Genomic DNA, 22,349 nt, shown 5'->3' on the forward strand with positions numbered 1-22,349 from the left:
GGACTTAGTTTTTAAAGTTGAAGGAAAACTATGTTACTATGTTACTTCAGTTTTACTGTAGAACCGTTTAGAATTTTCATAATTTTGTCTCTTTGATTACAATGTCTTCATGGAAAGGTTGATTACAACCAATATGCCCACCAACAAACCTTTTACAAGGGTTGTCAGCCATCCTTTATCAGACTGGCACATCTTTGTTTATGATGGGTTTCTAAATTATGATTGAACTTAATGATAAATGCCCACAGAACCCATGAATATGATCACTACAAGATGTTTCATTAATCATATTCCTTATATTTTCTTCTACAGTCATACACAGTTTGTTGTTTAGCCCAAGAATCAATAACTTCCAAGCAGCAATGGCCGCCTCCCAGATCTTTTGGATTCAGGAGATTTCTGAATGCTACAACGTAATCAAGAAACTGGGCCAAGGATCATATGGAAAAGTTCTATTGGCACAGAGCAAATTGACAGGTATGTGAACAATATATATAAAAAAAAGGGTCAGATACAAATTACAACTTCCCGTTCAAGGTATCATATCAACAAAAACTAGAGCTAAATCGGTCCAGTTTCAAAGGAAGATATAAACACAGTCATTAAAATAAATTATTTTTATTTCCATTCAATTAAAAAAAATTCTTAAAATACAGGTACTTTCAAAATCAAAAGTCAAATATCAATCACGAACCTATGTTATTATGGTAAAGTTTCTCCATAAATACAGTTAACAATATTAGAGTACTCAAATATCCAATTCTATTGCACCCATTCCCTAATAATAAAGTGCTGAAAAGAATTTTTTGAAAAATTTTGTTATAGCCCGAGATTCAAAAAATGTAAAGTGCAAGTGCCAAAAAGTTATATCCCTATATGTTACAAATAAATCTCTCGTATGTCATTGATTGTATTTAGAGCAGTGCAATGTCAAAAAGTCAGCAACAAGGTAATTTCATAGGGAGCATGATGTCCACACAGGCACAAAGTCACTAAAGTTTACTGAAAGTAGACATAATAATTCTAAGGAGAGTACTTACATGACTCAATTGGCGGCTTGGCGCCCACTATTGAGGAAGCCCAAGGCAAAACAGTGTAGTGGGGGTAAAATCTCAGTCTTATCACTCACAAGCCGCCAATTGAGTCATGTAAGTACTCTCCTTAGAATTATTAGGTCTACTTTCAGTAAACTTTAGTGCCTTTGTCCCTGTGTGCACATCATGCTCCCTATGAAATTACCTTGTTGCTGACTTTTTGACATTGCACTGCTCTAAATGCAATCAATGACATACGAGAGATTTATTTATAGCATATAGAGATATAACTTTTTGGCACTTGCACTTTACATTTTTTGAATCTTGGGCTATAACTAGTGTTGAGCATTCCGATACTGAAATATCGGGTATCGGCCGATATTCGCGGTATCGGAGTTCCGATACTTAATTCCGATACTTTTACAATATCGAATACCGGAATCGGAAGTTCCCATAATGCCTGCGCTCTGCAGTGTCTCTGAAGGATGACAAGCTGGATGGCAGCGCTCAGCTGAGATCCAGCCTGTCATCAGAATGCCATCCCAGCGTGGGAGAATTCTCCTGATCGTTTAAAAGCCGGCGGGCGGTGAAAAGCCGCCGGCTTTTAAACAATCACACAGCCCCATAATGCTTCCCCGCAGCCTACCACCCCGATCCTCCGCTCCCCTCGCCACCTCCCATCCCGATCGTAAGTTAGGACCGGGCGGGGAGCGCAGCACCAAGGAGCGGGGAGCGAAGGACCCGGGCGGGGAAGCCGGCAGTGAAAAGACTTCACCGCCGGCTTTCCCGTTCTGTGCTGCGCTTTCCCGCCGGTTATTTCAAATGAACAGCTGAGGTATCAGGTGATGCTGAGCAGCTGTTCATTTGAAGTCGCCGCGGTGCCCTCAGAGGGTTCACGTGAGTTCATGCTTGACTGCATTGCATGAACTCACATGAACTTTCCCACGGCCGCACAGGTCAGCCTCACCTCCCAGACGATCAGCCCGTCATGATTGGTGTGTGTGGGTGTCTGTGCGCGGTGTCTGTGCGATGTCTGCGGGTGTGTGCGTGCAGGCAGACATAGGCCGATGTGACACTACTACTCCCATCGGCCTATGTCTGTCCCCCGTCCACTCGTGCCAGCAGGATCAGCTCGATGGGAGCAGTAGTTCCCATCTGCCTGATCCTGCTATTTAAATTGCCCTACTGTGTCCACAATAAATTTTAAATACATGTCATTGGTGGCCAGTGGTTACCTAAAATAAATTAGTTTATACATTACCTGTCCCCGCCGATCGCCACCTAAAATAAAGTAAAAAATAAAAAACTACACCTATACTCACCTAGACACCTAATTCCCCGAAGCCATCGATCTCCTGTAATAAAATATAAAATAATAAACCACAGCCTTATCCTTACCCCTCCGTAGTAGTCCACGAGTGTCCCACGATGATCTCCAGTTTAGAGCAGCCACATAGAATATGACCGCTCTGAACCGCTGCCGCCGCTAGAATGACGGGGCCGTCAAGCAGCCCCGTCATTGCATAAGAGGGTTCGCCGGAGTTCAGGCAGCGCTGCTCCGGTTAGCTCCTTTACGGCCCTGCTGTATCGTGAGAAATTCCCACGGTACAGTAGTGCCGTAAAGGAGGTCTCCCGAGCTGCGCTGCCTGAATGCACTCCGGTGACCTCAGTCAGTGGCTCCTGCTGCCGGGAGCGGACGTGTTCCCGGCAGTGTGAGCTTACAGCAGCCATGCACAGCTGTTACCATCTCCAGATGTGACAGCTGTGCATGGGAGATCAGCGCAGGAACGTGGACAGGTAACTATTTTTTTTTAGTAAACTAAGAATTAAATAAAATTGTGTGTTTTATTTCAAATAAATTATTTTTTTCTGGGTGTAGTGTGTTTTTTCTTTTTAACACTTTGTAGGTTAGTAATGGGGGTGTCTTATAGACGCCCATCATTACCAACCAGGGCTTCATGGCAGCTGGCGCTGACATGAACCCCAACCCTATTACCCTCTGCCACCGCACCAGGGCAGCGTGGAAGAGCGAGGCTAAGCGCCAGAATTGGCGCATCCTATGGATGCGCCATTTCTGGGGCGGCTGACGGCTGGTGTTTCTAGCCTGGGAGGGGGCCAATATTCATGGCACCCTTCCTGGGCTATTAATGTCAGCCCCCAGCTGTCCGCCTAGCCTTTGCTAGCTATTAAATAGGGGGTACCCCACGTCATTTTTTGGGGGGGGTCCCCCATTTTAATAGCTATTAAAGGCTAGGTATTCAGCTGGAGGCTGATATTAGTAGCCTGGGAAGCTCCATGGGTATTACCCACTTCCCAGGCTTCAAACATCTGCCCCAGCCGTCTGCTTAACCTCCGCTAGAGCCTATAATTATGGGGGATCCCACGCCAATTTTTTTTTAAATAAATCCTTTATTTTAACACTAAATGACATTTGAAGAGTTACTAAAGATGCAGTCCCTAAATTATTATTTATTTTTAATTAATTTTTCCCAAAAATTTTGACATGGGCTTTGCCATATTTTTGTATGCCAGCCAGGTACAGCATCCAGCTTCTATGAACGCGCCATTTTCCGGGGTGGCTGCAGACTGCAATTTGCACCGGGGGGGGGGGGCAGAAAGCTTGGGCCTCGCTGAGCTGCAGATTCCAGCCCCCAGCTGCCTAGTTGTACCTGGCTGGACACACAAATAGGGAGATGCCCCACGTATTTTATTTTTTAATTATTTCATGAAATTCATGAAATAATAAAGAAAAAAAGGGCTTCCCTATATTGTTGTGTCCGGCCAGGTACAAATATGCAGCTGGTGGTTGGGGGCAGCCCGTTCCTGCCTGCTGTACCTGGCTGGACACAAATATAGTGCGAAGCCCCACGTCAATTTTTTTTAAATTATTTCAGGAAATTCATGAAATAATTAAAAAAAAATTGATGTGGGGCTTCGCACTATATTTGTGTCCAGCCAGGTACAGCAGGCAGGAACGGGCTGCCCCCAACTAGTGTTGAGCCACCCCCGTAGTGTTCGAGTTCGGTTCGGTTCGTCGAACACCCGTGTGTTCGCCGAACTGTTCGTCGAACTGTTCGTCGAACACCTTCGAACACCGTTAAAACCAATGGCAGGCAAACAAAAACACATAGAAACACATAGAAAACACCTTCAAAGGTGTCCAAAAGCTGACAAACTGCTCAGAAGACACAACTAACACATGGAAAAGTGACAAGTACATATAGTCATGCGAAAAGAAAAGAGGTGGAGGAGTAAAAGGAGGGGGAGACACAGATATAGGCATGTCATGCCCTTCTAAAATCCAAAAAGTGAGAAGCCGAGACGGCCAGTCCGCTCCTGCCCGTGCCACCTCCGTGTCGCCGGGTTTGTGCCAGAGCCGCGGTGAACCCTGACGGCCAGCCCCCCTCTCCCAATACTGGTGCCTGTCCGCTGGTGGGTCGAGAGAGCCCCCCTGTGGTGGAGGCAGCTCTAAGCTTTTTAATTTAAATTGTCCCTCTAATTTGAATGAATACACTTTAAATCCATTTACAAGGATCTATTGGAGGGCAAGTCTCATGCCAGCAGCCGCGTAATTCCAGCTCCAGTAGCGTCCACTAAAGCTGCTGCAGTTAAAAAGCTTTTATAAGGATCGAGCTCGGCTGTCCACCGCAAGGCATCCTAGTGCCAGTCCCAGCCCCTATGTCTTGGGGTGCCTCCTGATGCTCTTCACTGAGTATCCCGTGGTCCCGAAGCATTTCCTTTGAAAAAATTAAGTGTCCAAACTACAGGTGGTGTAGCTTGCTTAACAGCCGGGATAATCCGCTGACTAGCAGACACTGCTACTAGGCACAAAGTATTTCCTGGGCTAGATGCAGTTAAAAATTTGTAAGTAGATACTCTCGTTGGATGCTGAGAAAGCATTCCATAGAGTCTCCTGGCACGCCATATATGATTCTCTTAAAAAGGTTGGGGTAGGGGTCTAGGGGACCCTTTTATAGCCAAAATCACGGCCCTGTATCACAATACGTCACCTAGGCTGAAGATAAATGGAACTGTAGCACCGAGGGCTCGGTTGCTACAGACGTATTGCACCTCACCCAGAGGTGTGATATCTCACTCTCAGATAAGGATGGAGTGTGGATCAGGACCCGACACCTGCATGCATTACACCACATTGCCATGGGGCAGGGCGACCAATATGCCCCTGAGATGGGCACGACAGTCCCTGTCCCTGGCTGGAGTGGGGGGAGGGAACACTGAGGAAGGGGAACCCTGCAGTGCAGGAGCAGGGAGGAAGCAGTTCCTGGGTGCATTGAGAAGGGAGTATAAAAGGTGGGCACCATCTTAGTTCAATGCAGAGAAGTCTGAGCAGAAGTGGCAGGGAGCAGGGGCTCTGCATGAGCTCTGCTCCGGAGGCGGGCCTAGTAACAGAGGCCCAGGCCTGCAAGAGGGAGAAGGAAGGAAGAGGAGCGGAGAAGGCTCCAGGAACGAGGAATGAAGGGATCCCAGGGGTGCGGACGGGCGAGTCGCCACCGCACGCCCGAATCCACCTGCGTGGAGGGGTCAGGCCAAAGGGGGAGACCGGTCCCCGAACTAGTGGAGGCAGGAAACGACCCTCAGCTAGAAACCGGAGGCTCTGACATTTTATGTGGCGCAGCCCCTTGCTCCACCCGCTAGGAAGGCACCACATAGGGTCAGGGAAACTGGCGCCAAGTTTACCAAGAGGAGGCCCGAGGCAGCCGGACAGAAGTGTTGGTAAGAAAGGCCAGACAAAGGACACACAAAGGGGGTCCTGTGAAGCGCTCCAAAGTTATCTGGGAGTTGTCTGAGCCCCTCACCTGGTGAGCACAGTACGACGTGGGCAGCCGTTACCTGCAGACGTGGTCTGGATAATAAGAACTGTGAGTAAAGGCCCTGAACTGCATCACTGACTCCGTGTCGTTACTGCTGCTGCCCTGCACCATCACCCCCATCCTCCGCATACACTGCCCTGAGGCTATACTCCTCCCGTGGGGAGTTATGCTACGCTCTGCTGCACCCACAACACCAGCCTTAGCGGTCTGCCCTGTAGCGGCGGTTCACTCTGACCGCAATCCACGGGTGGCGTAGTCGGACATTTAAACATCAAAACCACATAAATAGTTCCGCCACTGGTTTGACCGCCCTGAGCCACGGAACCGGATCGCCGCCACGAAGACTACAACCACCAGCATCCACCAAAAAGGGTCCGGCTCCGGGTGTCCCAAGGCCCAGGGGGTGCGTCAGAACATTTTCATCACCTTTCACAATCTCCAATGGGACAAGGCAGGGATGTCCTCTGTCCCCTCTCTTATACATCCTAGTGACGGAGCACCTGCTCTCATCAATTCGCCATAACCCCAATATTAGGTGGATTGAGGTGGGAGGCACCGAGTACAAGTGCTCTCTATTTGCTGATGATGTCCTAGTATATATCACTCAATCACATATATCCATCCCTGCTGTTATGGCTGAAATAGATCACTTTGTTACATGGTAAAATTTTAAAATCAATGCAGCGAAGTCTGAGGCCCTCGATGTCTCCCTCCCTAAATCCATATAGGATTCCATCCAGTCCAACTTTCCCTTTGCCTGGCCCTCACAGGGTATCAAATACTTAGGAATTCCTATTCATAGAGACCTCTCCCATCTATGTTATCTTAATTTTGGGCCCTTTATTGAACAATTCCATACAGACCACGGTTGGCAAGTTAGAACTGTAAGATTCACTACGTGAACCACTGGTGTTTTGTGGAAAAGCACATGTACACCGCGTTCCAAATTATTATGCAAAAAGTGTTTAGGAGTGATAAGGGAAGAATTTGTTTGTTTGTCAGTTAAACTCATTGATGGTGATGTGTGTCAGGGCTCTTTATATCACTGTAAGCAATTGCAGACACCTGTGCTAATTAGTTTGGCAGGTGTGTCCAATGAAAGGCAAGACTACTTAAGAAGGCTCTCTCACATTATTAAGCAGCCTACATTTTCTGCCAAAATGGGAAAGAAAAAGGATGTGTCGGCTGCTGAGAAGCAACAAATTGTGGAGTGTTTAGGTCAAGGCATGACTACAATCAACATTGTGCGATGATCAGGATGAAGTGTCTTGGCAATCAAGAAGTATGTAGCTGATTCACAGTACACACGTGTGCGTGCTGATAAGGGCAAATTGAGGACTCTTTCCTACAGGCAATTACGTCAGGTTGAAAGAGCAGCGGCAAAAAAACCTTGTCATAGCAGCAGACAAGTTTTTGAAGCTGCTTGTGCCTCCAACGTCCCCCGAACAACAAGATGCAGGGTCCTTCAGAGGTTTGCAGCTGTGCATACGCCATCCTGTCGACCTCCTCTATCCACTTCACACAAGCAGAAACGGCTCCAGTGGGCCAAACATTACATGAAGACTGATTTCAAAACTGTTTTGTTCACGGATGAGTGCCGTGCAGCGCTCGATGGTCCAGATGAATGGAGTGGAGGATGGCTGGTTGATGGACACCCCACGCAAACACGGCTACAGCGCCAACAAGGAGGAGGTGGAGTAATGTTTTGGGCTGGAATCATGGGGAGAGAGATTGTCGGCCCCTTTAGGATCCCTGAAGGTGCTAAAGATGAACTCCATAATGTATGTGGATTTTCTCAAACAGCACTTCCTGCCATGGTTCAAGAAGAAGAACCGTGTATTTCACAGCAAGATCATTTTTCTGCATGATAATGCACCATCTCATGCTGCACATAAAACATCTGCATCTCTGGCTGATATGGGCATAAAAGGGGACAAACTTATGGTGTGACCCCCATGCTCCCCTGACCTCTACCCCATTCAGAACCTTTGGAGCATCATTAAAAGGAGTGTCTATGATGGCGGGAGGCAGTTCACATCTAAGCAACAGCTCTGGGAGGGTATTCTGTCCTCATGCAAAACAATTGAAGCAGAAACCATCCAAAACCTGACAAATTCAATGGACGAGAGAGTTCAGAAGCTCCTTTCGAACAAGGGGTCCTATGTGAAAATGTAACATCACCTAGAATAAAGTTTTGAGTTGAAAACTGTTTGATTTCAGTTTCTAACAACCTGCTAATGCTTATAATTTCAAAAATGACCATATTTTTGGTCTTTATTAAAATGAAAAGGTTGATCGAAAAGTTTGGGGGATCTAAGAGTGTGGCAACCCAGTAGTCATGATTACTTCGAATTCTGACAATATGAGGGTCATGCTGCAGGTAGTGCAGCAAGAAGGCACTTATGTGTCTTGCGCATCTCGGAGCCCCAAAATTATTTTCCGGGCTAGATGCAGCTAAAAATTATTTTTAATTTTAAATCTGGTGAAGCTTATTATAGATGGCCTAATAGGATCAGTGCTGCACACTGCTACAAAGCCCAAATTATTTTCCAGTCAAGATACAGATAAACATGATTAGTAATTTGAAAGCTTAAAACGGTTGGTAGGGTGATTTTAACCAATCATCAAGCTTTTACTCTCCCCAGGATGACACAGGGGTAGAAAAGTCGTTTCGGATCCATGATTTGTTCATCTTTATGAACGTGAGTCTGTCTACATTATCAGTGGAGAGCCGCGTGCGCTTATCTGTCAGCACACCACCAGCAGCGCTGAACACACGTTCAGACAGAACGCTGGCTGCGGGGCATGACAAGATCTCCAAGGCGTAAGTGGCTAGCTCCGGCCATTTATCCAGATTGGAAGCCCAAAAAGAGCAAGGGTCCAGTGACACAGTCGTGGCTTCAATGTTTACTTGGAGATACTCCTGTACCATCGTCTCTAGGCGTTGACTATGTGTCAGACTTCTTGTCTCCTGTGGCCTTGCAAAGGATGGGCTAAAAAAGTGGTGAAATGATTCCGCAAAATTGATGTTACCAGCAGATACTGTGGTTCTGTTACGGTTTGAGTGCTGAACACTTGACGGTCCCACGGTTGGCAAGTTGGAACTGTGAGATTCACTACGTGCACCACTGGTATTTTGTGGAAAAGCACATGTAAGATTCTGCAACAGTCTCTGCTGATACTCCTGCATGCGTGCATCCCTTTCTATGGCAGGAATAATTTCTGCAAATTTACTTTTGTACCGGGGATCTAACAGTGTGGCAACCCAGTAGTCAGGATTATTTCTAATTCTCACAATTCGAGGGTCATGTTGCAGGTAGTGCAGCAAGAAGGCACTCATGTGTCTTGCGCATCCAGGAGCACCAAGTCCCTGTTGTGTTGGTGGCGAGGTAACAATCATGCTTCCTTCCTCTGTCCTCTCCCCCCAACCTCGCACAACAGAAATGTGATCAAGGTCTCCCTCATCTGATGAGTCTTCCATCAGTTTGTCCTCCACTTCTTCCTGGGCTCCTGCACCTTCCTCACTAGTTTGGCTGCTACCATGCGCCCTGGTAAAATCATCTCCCCCACCCTCACATGCCTGCCGCCCTGGTGCTGCCGACCGTCTGGACCTTGCAGATGTTAGCCCTTCCGCATACAACTCCTCCTCCTCTACTTCCTCCACCTCCTCTTGTGCCACCACCTGACTCCGAATTCTGTTTAACATGTGCTCCAGCATGTAAATCACCGGAATAGTCATGCTGATAATGGCATCGTCAGCACTAAACATCTTCGTCGCCATTTCAAAACTGTGCAGAAGGGTGCATAGGTCCCTGATCTGAGACCACTCCTCCAGCGTGATTTGCCCCACCTCTGAATCTCGTTGGCCCAGGCTATACGTCAGAACGTATTGCACCAGGGCTTGTCGGTGCTGCCACAGTCGCTGCAACATGTGCAGAGTTGAATTCCACCGGGTAGGCACATCGCATTTTAGCCGGTGAAGTGGCAGGCCCAACGACTTCTGTAGAGATGTAAGTCGCTGAGCTGCGGGATGCGAATGGCGGAAGTGAGCACACAGCGACCGTGCCCTCTGCAGAAGGCCATCTAGTCTGGGATAGTGGGCTAAAAATTGCTGGACAACCAGGTTCAACACGTGAGCCATACAAGGCACGTGTGTGACATTGCCCCGGCGAAGGGCCGCACCCAGGTTTGCAGCATTGTCGCACACGGCCTTCCCTGGTTTCAGGTCCAGTGGAGACAACCATTCATGAAATTGGTTCTCCAGAGGTGACCACAACTCCTCAGCTGTGTGACTCACATTTCCCAGACATTTCAATGTAAAAACCGCCTGATGACGTTGAGCCCTACTGCCAGCATAGTAAGGAGGTGTGCAGGATCCCTTCTGCGCAGTTAGAAAGCTTGTGGCATGACCAGACAGGCTTTGGGTGCAGGTGGAAGACCGAGAGGAGGTTGAGGAGGCAGAAGCAGTGGAGGAAAAATGACATAAAGAGGATTGACGCACAACTCGTGGGGACGGCAAGACTTGGACAGCAGTCCCTTGTCCTGCTGTCACCATAGTTACCCAGTGCCCAGTCAGCGACATGTAACGCCCCTGTCCATGCCTACTCGTCCAAGTGTCTGTGGTGAAATGCACCCTGTCACACACAGAGTTTCTCAAAGAAGCGGTGATGTTGTGTGCGACATGCTGGTGGAGCGCAGGCACACCTTTCTTTGAGAAGTAGTGCCGACTGGGCATCTGGTACTGGGGCACTGCGACGGACATAAGGTCTCGAAAATCCTCTGTGTCCACCAGGCGGAAAGGCAGCATTTCTGTAGCCAAGAGCTTGCAGATGGTGAAATTCAACCTCTTAGCTTTCTCATGGCTAGGAGGAAATGGTCTTTTACTTGTCCACATCTGAGGGACCGAGGGCTGGCTATTGTGCTTAGACGGGGTTGATAAGGGTGTCCCCGGCAAACTGCCGGTCTGTGAGGAAGATGCAGGCGGACATGTTAGGTTGCCTTGATCCAAAGGTGGTGCTATCGATGTCGGACAGCGCTCAAGACCAGCTGGTGTTACCACCTCCAAAGAAAATGATGACCTGCCAATCACGCTGGCTGTTGCGGGTAAAGAGGTGGCAGGTCTGCGCCCCAAAACAGGTGTGACTGCTGTCCCCCCAGTCACAGAGGATGAAGAGGCCGCGGATGCACAAGATATGGCAGACGGTGGTTGGCCCGGCCGGCTAGACCGCATTGTAGCACACTGAGCTTCCCACTGCAACTTATGCTTCATGTCCATGTGCCGGTTCATGCATGAAGTACTCAAACTATGTATTTTTTGGCCTCTACTTAGCTTTTGCTGACAAATGTTACAGATAACACGAGTTGGGTCATCTTTATCGATCTGAAAAAATGCCCAGGCTATGCAAGGCTTAGCACCCATGCGACCTGAAGAGCCACCACGACTTGTGGTGAGAGGCAGAGTTGTGTTTGAGGATGCAGTTGTTGACGTGCTTCCAGTACTACGTCTCTGTCCAGGAAGGCGCAACCTGACCTCGTCGTCACTAGCATCTTCCTCCACCTCCTCTGCTGACCTCATCTCTTGGCTGACTGTGGGTTGACAGTAAGTGGGATCTCCGACCTCATCATCATCACCCTGTGCGTTATCACACCAGTCGTCCTCAGAGCCAACCTGTTCCTGCCCTGACAAAAAACTAAAGTTGTCGCTCCAATCAGGTATTTGAGTCTTATCATCGTCTTCCTCATTGTCTCCACCAACAGGAGTTACAGTTTAGGAATGAGGGTCTACATTATGGTCAGAACCTTCTGCGTCTGGTCCTGGATCCGACTCATAAAGATTCTGGGCATCAGTGCAGATCATTTCCTCGTCTGGATTCACAGAAGCGCTGGAGTCTACCTCTGATTCCCAGGCTATAGTATGAGTAAACAGCTCTGCAGCCTACCACCCCGATCCTCCGCTCCCCTCGCCACCTCCCATCCCGATCGTAAGTTAGGACCGGGCGGGGAGCGCAGCACCAAGGAGCGGGGAGCGAAGGACCCGGGCGGGGAAGCCGGCAGTGAAAAGACTTCACCGCCGGCTTTCCCGTTCTGTGCTGCGCTTTCCCGCCGGTTATTTCAAATGAACAGCTGAGGTATCAGGTGATGCTGAGCAGCTGTTCATTTGAAGTCGCCGCGGTGCCCTCAGAGGGTTCACGTGAGTTCATGCTTGACTGCATTGCATGAACTCACATGAACTTTCCCACGGCCGCACAGGTCAGCCTCACCTCCCAGACGATCAGCCCGTCATGATTGGTGTGTGTGGGTGTCTGTGCGCGGTGTCTGTGCGATGTCTGCGGGTGTGTGCGTGCAGGCAGACATAGGCCGATGTGACACTACTACTCCCATCGGCCTATGTCTGTCCCCCGTCCACTCGTGCCAGCAGGATCAGCTCGATGGGAGCAGTAGTTCCCATCTGCCTGATCCTGCTATTTAAATTGCCCTACTGTGTCCACAATAAATTTTAAATACATGTCATTGGTGGCCAGTGGTTACCTAAAATAAATTAGTTTATACATTACCTGTCCCCGCCGATCGCCACCTAAAATAAAGTAAAAAATAAAAAACTACACCTATACTCACCTAGACACCTAATTCCCCGAAGCCATCGATCTCCTGTAATAAAATATAAAATAATAAACCACAGCCTTATCCTTACCCCTCCGTAGTAGTCCACGAGTGTCCCACGATGATCTCCAGTTTAGAGCAGCCACATAGAATATGACCGCTCTGAACCGCTGCCGCCGCTAGAATGACGGGGCCGTCAAGCAGCCCCGTCATTGCATAAGAGGGTTCGCCGGAGTTCAGGCAGCGCTGCTCCGGTTAGCTCCTTTACGGCCCTGCTGTATCGTGAGAAATTCCCACGGTACAGTAGTGCCGTAAAGGAGGTCTCCCGAGCTGCGCTGCCTGAATGCACTCCGGTGACCTCAGTCAGTGGCTCCTGCTGCCGGGAGCGGACGTGTTCCCGGCAGTGTGAGCTTACAGCAGCCATGCACAGCTGTCACCATCTCCAGATGTGACAGCTGTGCATGGGAGATCAGCGCAGGAACGTGGACAGGTAACTATTTTTTTTTAGTAAACTAAGAATTAAATAAAATTGTGTGTTTTATTTCAAATAAATTATTTTTTTCTGGGTGTAGTGTGTTTTTTCTTTTTAACACTTTGTAGGTTAGTAATGGGGGTGTCTTATAGACGCCCATCATTACCAACCAGGGCTTCATGGCAGCTGGCGCTGACATGAACCCCAACCCTATTACCCCCTGCCACCGCACCAGGGCAGCGTGGAAGAGCGAGGCTAAGCGCCAGAATTGGCGCATCCTATGGATGCGCCATTTCTGGGGCGGCTGACGGCTGGTGTTTCTAGCCTGGGAGGGGGCCAATATTCATGGCACCCTTCCTGGGCTATTAATGTCAGCCCCCAGCTGTCCGCCTAGCCTTTGCTAGCTATTAAATAGGGGGTACCCCACGTCATTTTTTGGGGGGGTCCCCCATTTTAATAGCTATTAAAGGCTAGGTATTCAGCTGGAGGCTGATATTAGTAGCCTGGGAAGCTCCATGGGTATTACCCACTTCCCAGGCTTCAAACATCTGCCCCAGCCGTCTGCTTAACCTCCGCTAGAGCCTATAATTATGGGGGATCCCACGCCAATTTTTTTTTAAATAAATCCTTTATTTTAACACTAAATGACATTTGAAGAGTTACTAAAGATGCAGTCCCTAAATTATTATTTATTTTTAATTAATTTTTCCCAAAAATTTTGACATGGGCTTTGCCATATTTTTGTATGCCAGCCAGGTACAGCATCCAGCTTCTATGAACGCGTCATTTTCCGGGGTGGCTGCAGACTGCAATTTGCACCGGGGGGGGGGGGCAGAAAGCTTGGGCCTCGCTGAGCTGCAGATTCCAGCCCCCAGCTGCCTAGTTGTACCTGGCTGGACACACAAATAGGGAGATGCCCCACGTATTTTATTTTTTAATTATTTCATGAAATTCATGAAATAATAAAGAAAAAAAGGGCTTCCCTATATTGTTGTGTCCGGCCAGGTACAAATATGCAGCTGGTGGTTGGGGGCAGCCCGTTCCTGCCTGCTGTACCTGGCTGGACACAAATATAGTGCGAAGCCCCACGTCAATTTTTTTTAAATTATTTCAGGAAATTCATGAAATAATTAAAAAAAAATTGATGTGGGGCTTCGCACTATATTTGTGTCCAGCCAGGTACAGCAGGCAGGAACGGGCTGCCCCCAACTAGTGTTGAGCCACCCCCGTAGTGTTCGAGTTCGGTTCGGTTCGTCGAACACCCGTGTGTTCGCCGAACTGTTCGTCGAACTGTTCGTCGAACACCTTCGAACACCGTTAAAACCAATGGCAGGCAAACAAAAACACATAGAAACACATAGAAAACACCTTCAAAGGTGTCCAAAAGCTGACAAACTGCTCAGAAGACACAACTAACACATGGAAAAGTGACAAGTACATATAGTCATGCGAAAAGAAAAGAGGTGGAGGAGTAAAAGGAGGGGGAGACACAGATATAGGCATGTCATGCCCTTCTAAAATCCAAAAAGTGAGAAGCCGAGACGGCCAGTCCGCTCCTGCCCGTGCCACCTCCGTGTCGCCGGGTTTGTGCCAGAGCCGCGGTGAACCCTGACGGCCAGCCCCCCTCTCCCAATACTGGTGCCTGTCCGCTGGTGGGTCGAGAGAGCCCCCCTGTGGTGGAGGCAGCTCTAAGCTTTTTAATTTAAATTGTCCCTCTAATTTGAATGAATACACTTTAAATCCATTTACAAGGATCTATTGGAGGGCAAGTCTCATGCCAGCAGCCGCGTAATTCCAGCTCCAGTAGCGTCCACTAAAGCTGCTGCAGTTAAAAAGCTTTTATAAGGATCGAGCTCGGCTGTCCACCGCAAGGCATCCTAGTGCCAGTCCCAGCCCCTATGTCTTGGGGTGCCTCCTGATGCTCTTCACTGAGTATCCCGTGGTCCCGAAGCATTTCCTTTGAAAAAATTAAGTGTCCAAACTACAGGTGGTGTAGCTTGCTTAACAGCCGGGATAATCCGCTGACTAGCAGACACTGCTACTAGGCACAAAGTATTTCCTGGGCTAGATGCAGTTAAAAATTTGTAAGTAGATACTCTCGTTGGATGCTGAGAAAGCATTCCATTGAGTCTCCTGGCACGCCATATATGATTCTCTTAAAAAGGTTGGGGTAGGGGTCTAGGGGACCCTTTTATAGCCAAAATCACGGCCCTGTATCACAATACGTCACCTAGGCTGAAGATAAATGGAACTGTAGCACCGAGGGCTCGGTTGCTACAGACGTATTGCACCTCACCCAGAGGTGTGATATCTCACTCTCAGATAAGGATGGAGTGTGGATCAGGACCCGACACCTGCATGCATTACACCACATTGCCGTGGGGCAGGGCGACCAATATGCCCCTGAGATGGGCACGACAGTCCCTGTCCCTGGCTGGAGTGGGGGGAGGGAACACTGAGGAAGGGGAACCCTGCAGTGCAGGAGCAGGGAGGAAGCAGTTCCTGGGTGCATTGAGAAGGGAGTATAAAAGGTGGGCACCATCTTAGTTCAATGCAGAGAAGTCTGAGCAGAAGTGGCAGGGAGCAGGGGCTCTGCATGAGCTCTGCTCCGGAGGCGGGCCTAGTAACAGAGGCCCAGGCCTGCAAGAGGGAGAAGGAAGGAAGAGGAGCGGAGAAGGCTCCAGGAACGAGGAATGAAGGGATCCCAGGGGTGCGGACGGGCGAGTCGCCACCGCACGCCCGAATCCACCTGCGTGGAGGGGTCAGGCCAAAGGGGGAGACCGGTCCCCGAACTAGTGGAGGCAGGAAACGACCCTCAGCTAGAAACCGGAGGCTCTGACATTTTATGTGGCGCAGCCCCTTGCTCCACCCGCTAGGAAGGCACCACATAGGGTCAGGGAAACTGGCGCCAAGTTTACCAAGAGGAGGCCCGAGGCAGCCGGACAGAAGTGTTGGTAAGAAAGGCCAGACAAAGGACACACAAAGGGGGTCCTGTGAAGCGCTCCAAAGTTATCTGGGAGTTGTCTGAGCCCCTCACCTGGTGAGCACAGTACGACGTGGGCAGCCGTTACCTGCAGACGTGGTCTGGATAATAAGAACTGTGAGTAAAGGCCCTGAACTGCATCACTGACTCCGTGTCGTTACTGCTGCTGCCCTGCACCATCACCCCCATCCTCCGCATACACTGCCCTGAGGCTATACTCCTCCCGTGGGGAGTTATGCTACGCTCTGCTGCACCCACAACACCAGCCTTAGCGGTCTGCCCTGTAGCGGCGGTTCACTCTGACCGCAATCCACGGGTGGCGTAGTCGGACATTTAAACATCAAAACCACATAAATAGTTCCGCCACTGGTTTGACCGCCCTGAGCCACGGAACCGGATCGCCGCCACGAAGACTACAACCACCAGCATCCACCAAAAAGGGTCCGGCTCCGGGTGTCCCAAGGCCCAGGGGGTGCGTCAGAACATTTTCATCACCTTTCACAATCTCCAATGGGACAAGGCAGGGATGTCCTCTGTCCCCTCTCTTATACATCCTAGTGACGGAGCACCTGCTCTCATCAATTCGCCATAACCCCAATATTAGGTGGATTGAGGTGGGAGGCACCGAGTACAAGTGCTCTCTATTTGCTGATGATGTCCTAGTATATATCACTCAATCACATATATCCATCCCTGCTGTTATGGCTGAAATAGATCACTTTGTTACATGGTAAAATTTTAAAATCAATGCAGCGAAGTCTGAGGCCCTCGATGTCTCCCTCCCTAAATCCATATAGGATTCCATCCAGTCCAACTTTCCCTTTGCCTGGCCCTCACAGGGTATCAAATACTTAGGAATTCCTATTCATAGAGACCTCTCCCATCTATGTTATCTTAATTTTGGGCCCTTTATTGAACAATTCCATACAGACCACGGTTGGCAAGTTAGAACTGTAAGATTCACTACGTGAACCACTGGTGTTTTGTGGAAAAGCACATGTACACCGCGTTCCAAATTATTATGCAAAAAGTGTTTAGGAGTGATAAGGGAAGAATTTGTTTGTTTGTCAGTTAAACTCATTGATGGTGATGTGTGTCAGGGCTCTTTATATCACTGTAAGCAATTGCAGACACCTGTGCTAATTAGTTTGGCAGGTGTGTCCAATGAAAGGCAAGACTACTTAAGAAGGCTCTCTCACATTATTAAGCAGCCTACATTTTCTGCCAAAATGGGAAAGAAAAAGGATGTGTCGGCTGCTGAGAAGCAACAAATTGTGGAGTGTTTAGGTCAAGGCATGACTACAATCAACATTGTGCGATGATCAGGATGAAGTGTCTTGGCAATCAAGAAGTATGTAGCTGATTCACAGTACACACGTGTGCGTGCTGATAAGGGCAAATTGAGGACTCTTTCCTACAGGCAATTACGTCAGGTTGAAAGAGCAGCGGCAAAAAAACCTTGTCATAGCAGCAGACAAGTTTTTGAAGCTGCTTGTGCCTCCAACGTCCCCCGAACAACAAGATGCAGGGTCCTTCAGAGGTTTGCAGCTGTGCATACGCCATCCTGTCGACCTACTCTATCCACTTCACACAAGCAGAAACGGCTCCAGTGGGCCAAACATTACATGAAGACTGATTTCAAAACTGTTTTGTTCACGGATGAGTGCCGTGCAGCGCTCGATGGTCCAGATGAATGGAGTGGAGGATGGCTGGTTGATGGACACCCCACGCAAACACGGCTACAGCGCCAACAAGGAGGAGGTGGAGTAATGTTTTGGGCTGGAATCATGGGGAGAGAGATTGTCGGCCCCTTTAGGATCCCTGAAGGCGCTAAAGATGAACTCCATAATGTATGTGGATTTTCTCAAACAGCACTTCCTGCCATGGTTCAAGAAGAAGAACCGTGTATTTCACAGCAAGATCATTTTTCTGCATGATAATGCACCATCTCATGCTGCACATAAAACATCTGCATCTCTGGCTGATATGGGCATAAAAGGGGACAAACTTATGGTGTGACCCCCATGCTCCCCTGACCTCTACCCCATTCAGAACCTTTGGAGCATCATTAAAAGGAGTGTCTATGATGGCGGGAGGCAGTTCACATCTAAGCAACAGCTCTGGGAGGGTATTCTGTCCTCATGCAAAACAATTGAAGCAGAAACCATCCAAAACCTGACAAATTCAATGGACGAGAGAGTTCAGAAGCTCCTTTCGAACAAGGGGTCCTATGTGAAAATGTAACATCACCTAGAATAAAGTTTTGAGTTGAAAACTGTTTGATTTCAGTTTCTAACAACCTGCTAATGCTTATAATTTCAAAAATGACCATATTTTTGGTCTTTATTAAAATGAAAAGGTTGATCGAAAAGTTTGGGGGATCTAAGAGTGTGGCAACCCAGTAGTCATGATTACTTCGAATTCTGACAATATGAGGGTCATGCTGCAGGTAGTGCAGCAAGAAGGCACTTATGTGTCTTGCGCATCTCGGAGCCCCAAAATTATTTTCCGGGCTAGATGCAGCTAAAAATTATTTTTAATTTTAAATCTGGTGAAGCTTATTATAGATGGCCTAATAGGATCAGTGCTGCACACTGCTACAAAGCCCAAATTATTTTCCAGTCAAGATACAGATAAACATGATTAGTAATTTGAAAGCTTAAAACGGTTGGTAGGGTGATTTTAACCAATCATCAAGCTTTTACTCTCCCCAGGATGACACAGGGGTAGAAAAGTCGTTTCGGATCCATGATTTGTTCATCTTTATGAACGTGAGTCTGTCTACATTATCAGTGGAGAGCCGCGTGCGCTTATCTGTCAGCACACCACCAGCAGCGCTGAACACACGTTCAGACAGAACGCTGGCTGCGGGGCATGACAAGATCTCCAAGGCGTAAGTGGCTAGCTCCGGCCATTTATCCAGATTGGAAGCCCAAAAAGAGCAAGGGTCCAGTGACACAGTCGTGGCTTCAATGTTTACTTGGAGATACTCCTGTACCATCGTCTCTAGGCGTTGACTATGTGTCAGACTTCTTGTCTCCTGTGGCCTTGCAAAGGATGGGCTAAAAAAGTGGTGAAATGATTCCGCAAAATTGATGTTACCAGCAGATACTGTGGTTCTGTTACGGTTTGAGTGCTGAACACTTGACGGTCCCACGGTTGGCAAGTTGGAACTGTGAGATTCACTACGTGCACCACTGGTATTTTGTGGAAAAGCACATGTAAGATTCTGCAACAGTCTCTGCTGATACTCCTGCATGCGTGCATCCCTTTCTATGGCAGGAATAATTTCTGCAAATTTACTTTTGTACCGGGGATCTAACAGTGTGGCAACCCAGTAGTCAGGATTATTTCTAATTCTCACAATTCGAGGGTCATGTTGCAGGTAGTGCAGCAAGAAGGCACTCATGTGTCTTGCGCATCCAGGAGCACCAAGTCCCTGTTGTGTTGGTGGCGAGGTAACAATCATGCTTCCTTCCTCTGTCCTCTCCCCCCAACCTCGCACAACAGAAATGTGATCAAGGTCTCCCTCATCTGATGAGTCTTCCATCAGTTTGTCCTCCACTTCTTCCTGGGCTCCTGCACCTTCCTCACTAGTTTGGCTGCTACCATGCGCCCTGGTAAAATCATCTCCCCCACCCTCACATGCCTGCCGCCCTGGTGCTGCCGACCGTCTGGACCTTGCAGATTTTAGCCCTTCCGCATACAACTCCTCCTCCTCTACTTCCTCCACCTCCTCTTGTGCCACCACCTGACTCCGAATTCTGTTTAACATGTGCTCCAGCATGTAAATCACCGGAATAGTCATGCTGATAATGGCATCGTCAGCACTAAACATCTTCGTCGCCATTTCAAAACTGTGCAGAAGGGTGCATAGGTCCCTGATCTGAGACCACTCCTCCAGCGTGATTTGCCCCACCTCTGAATCTCGTTGGCCCAGGCTATACGTCAGAACGTATTGCACCAGGGCTTGTCGGTGCTGCCACAGTCGCTGCAACATGTGCAGAGTTGAATTCCACCGGGTAGGCACATCGCATTTTAGCCGGTGAAGTGGCAGGCCCAACGACTTCTGTAGAGATGTAAGTCGCTGAGCTGCGGGATGCGAATGGCGGAAGTGAGCACACAGCGACCGTGCCCTCTGCAGAAGGCCATCTAGTCTGGGATAGTGGGCTAAAAATTGCTGGACAACCAGGTTCAACACGTGAGCCATACAAGGCACGTGTGTGACATTGCCCCGGCGAAGGGCCGCACCCAGGTTTGCAGCATTGTCGCACACGGCCTTCCCTGGTTTCAGGTCCAGTGGAGACAACCATTCATGAAATTGGTTCTCCAGAGGTGACCACAACTCCTCAGCTGTGTGACTCACATTTCCCAGACATTTCAATGTAAAAACCGCCTGATGACGTTGAGCCCTACTGCCAGCATAGTAAGGAGGTGTGCAGGATCCCTTCTGCGCAGTTAGAAAGCTTGTGGCATGACCAGACAGGCTTTGGGTGCAGGTGGAAGACCGAGAGGAGGTTGAGGAGGCAGAAGCAGTGGAGGAAAAATGACATAAAGAGGATTGACGCACAACTCGTGGGGACGGCAAGACTTGGACAGCAGTCCCTTGTCCTGCTGTCACCATAGTTACCCAGTGCCCAGTCAGCGACATGTAACGCCCCTGTCCATGCCTACTCGTCCAAGTGTCTGTGGTGAAATGCACCCTGTCACACACAGAGTTTCTCAAAGAAGCGGTGATGTTGTGTGCGACATGCTGGTGGAGCGCAGGCACACCTTTCTTTGAGAAGTAGTGCCGACTGGGCATCTGGTACTGGGGCACTGCGACGGACATAAGGTCTCGAAAATCCTCTGTGTCCACCAGGCGGAAAGGCAGCATTTCTGTAGCCAAGAGCTTGCAGATGGTGAAATTCAACCTCTTAGCTTTCTCATGGCTAGGAGGAAATGGTCTTTTACTTGTCCACATCTGAGGGACCGAGGGCTGGCTATTGTGCTTAGACGGGGTTGATAAGGGTGTCCCCGGCAAACTGCCGGTCTGTGAGGAAGATGCAGGCGGACATGTTAGGTTGCCTTGATCCAAAGGTGGTGCTATCGATGTCGGACAGCGCTCAAGACCAGCTGGTGTTACCACCTCCAAAGAAAATGATGACCTGCCAATCACGCTGGCTGTTGCGGGTAAAGAGGTGGCAGGTCTGCGCCCCAAAACAGGTGTGACTGCTGTCCCCCCAGTCACAGAGGATGAAGAGGCCGCGGATGCACAAGATATGGCAGACGGTGGTTGGCCCGGCCGGCTAGACCGCATTGTAGCACACTGAGCTTCCCACTGCAACTTATGCTTCATGTCCATGTGCCGGTTCATGCATGAAGTACTCAAACTATGTATTTTTTGGCCTCTACTTAGCTTTTGCTGACAAATGTTACAGATAACACGAGTTGGGTCATCTTTATCGATCTGAAAAAATGCCCAGGCTATGCAAGGCTTAGCACCCATGCGACCTGAAGAGCCACCACGACTTGTGGTGAGAGGCAGAGTTGTGTTTGAGGATGCAGTTGTTGACGTGCTTCCAGTACTACGTCTCTGTCCAGGAAGGCGCAACCTGACCTCGTCGTCACTAGCATCTTCCTCCACCTCCTCTGCTGACCTCATCTCTTGGCTGACTGTGGGTTGACAGTAAGTGGGATCTCCGACCTCATCATCATCACCCTGTGCGTTATCACACCAGTCGTCCTCAGAGCCAACCTGTTCCTGCCCTGACAAAAAACTAAAGTTGTCGCTCCAATCAGGTATTTGAGTCTTATCATCGTCTTCCTCATTGTCTCCACCAACAGGAGTTACAGTTTAGGAATGAGGGTCTACATTATGGTCAGAACCTTCTGCGTCTGGTCCTGGATCCGACTCATAAAGATTCTGGGCATCAGTGCAGATCATTTCCTCGTCTGGATTCACAGAAGCGCTGGAGTCTACCTCTGATTCCCAGGCTATAGTATGAGTAAACAGCTCTGCAGACTCAACCATCTGTTCTACCTCATACTCAGACGGGCAGCTGGAGATTTGGGAGCTGTGAGGAAGCAAGTGCGATTTGGGTGACACCTTTGAGGACTGGAGTATTTGTGATGTTGAAGTTGATGTGGAGGAGAGCCCACTTAAAGGAGCACTTGATATCCGTTGAAGCACCTGCTGTTTTTGTGCCTCATCTGGAATTTGTAGCGATTGGCGTGGCCGTAAGAAAGGGATCTTATCACATTGTCCGCTAAAAGAAGTAGACATTTTAGTTTGGCTGGAAGATGGTCTTTCTTCTGCACCTACCCCACGGACACAACCTTTTTTCCCCTTCCCAACACGCCTATTCCCCTTTCCACCAGCAGCAAGCCTTTTTCCACTCATTTTGGTGGTTAACTAATTCACAACTCTGGAGTTGTTTGCACAAAAA

The 22,349-nt window shown here is 48.9% G+C and overlaps 1 pseudogene; it reads left to right on the forward strand.

The window, feature by feature from the left end:
* Positions 1 to 362: 362 nt before the first annotated feature.
* Positions 363 to 22,349, forward strand: part of LOC141258456 (serine/threonine-protein kinase SBK1-like) — a 35,758-nt pseudogene continuing 13,771 nt past the window's right edge.

The sequence above is a fragment of the Phyllobates terribilis genome, unplaced genomic scaffold, assembly GCF_046119375.1.
Source record: "Phyllobates terribilis strain yellow unplaced genomic scaffold, ASM4611937v1 Scaffold_3__8_contigs__length_932513732, whole genome shotgun sequence".
Classification (NCBI taxonomy): domain Eukaryota; kingdom Metazoa; phylum Chordata; class Amphibia; order Anura; family Dendrobatidae; genus Phyllobates; species Phyllobates terribilis.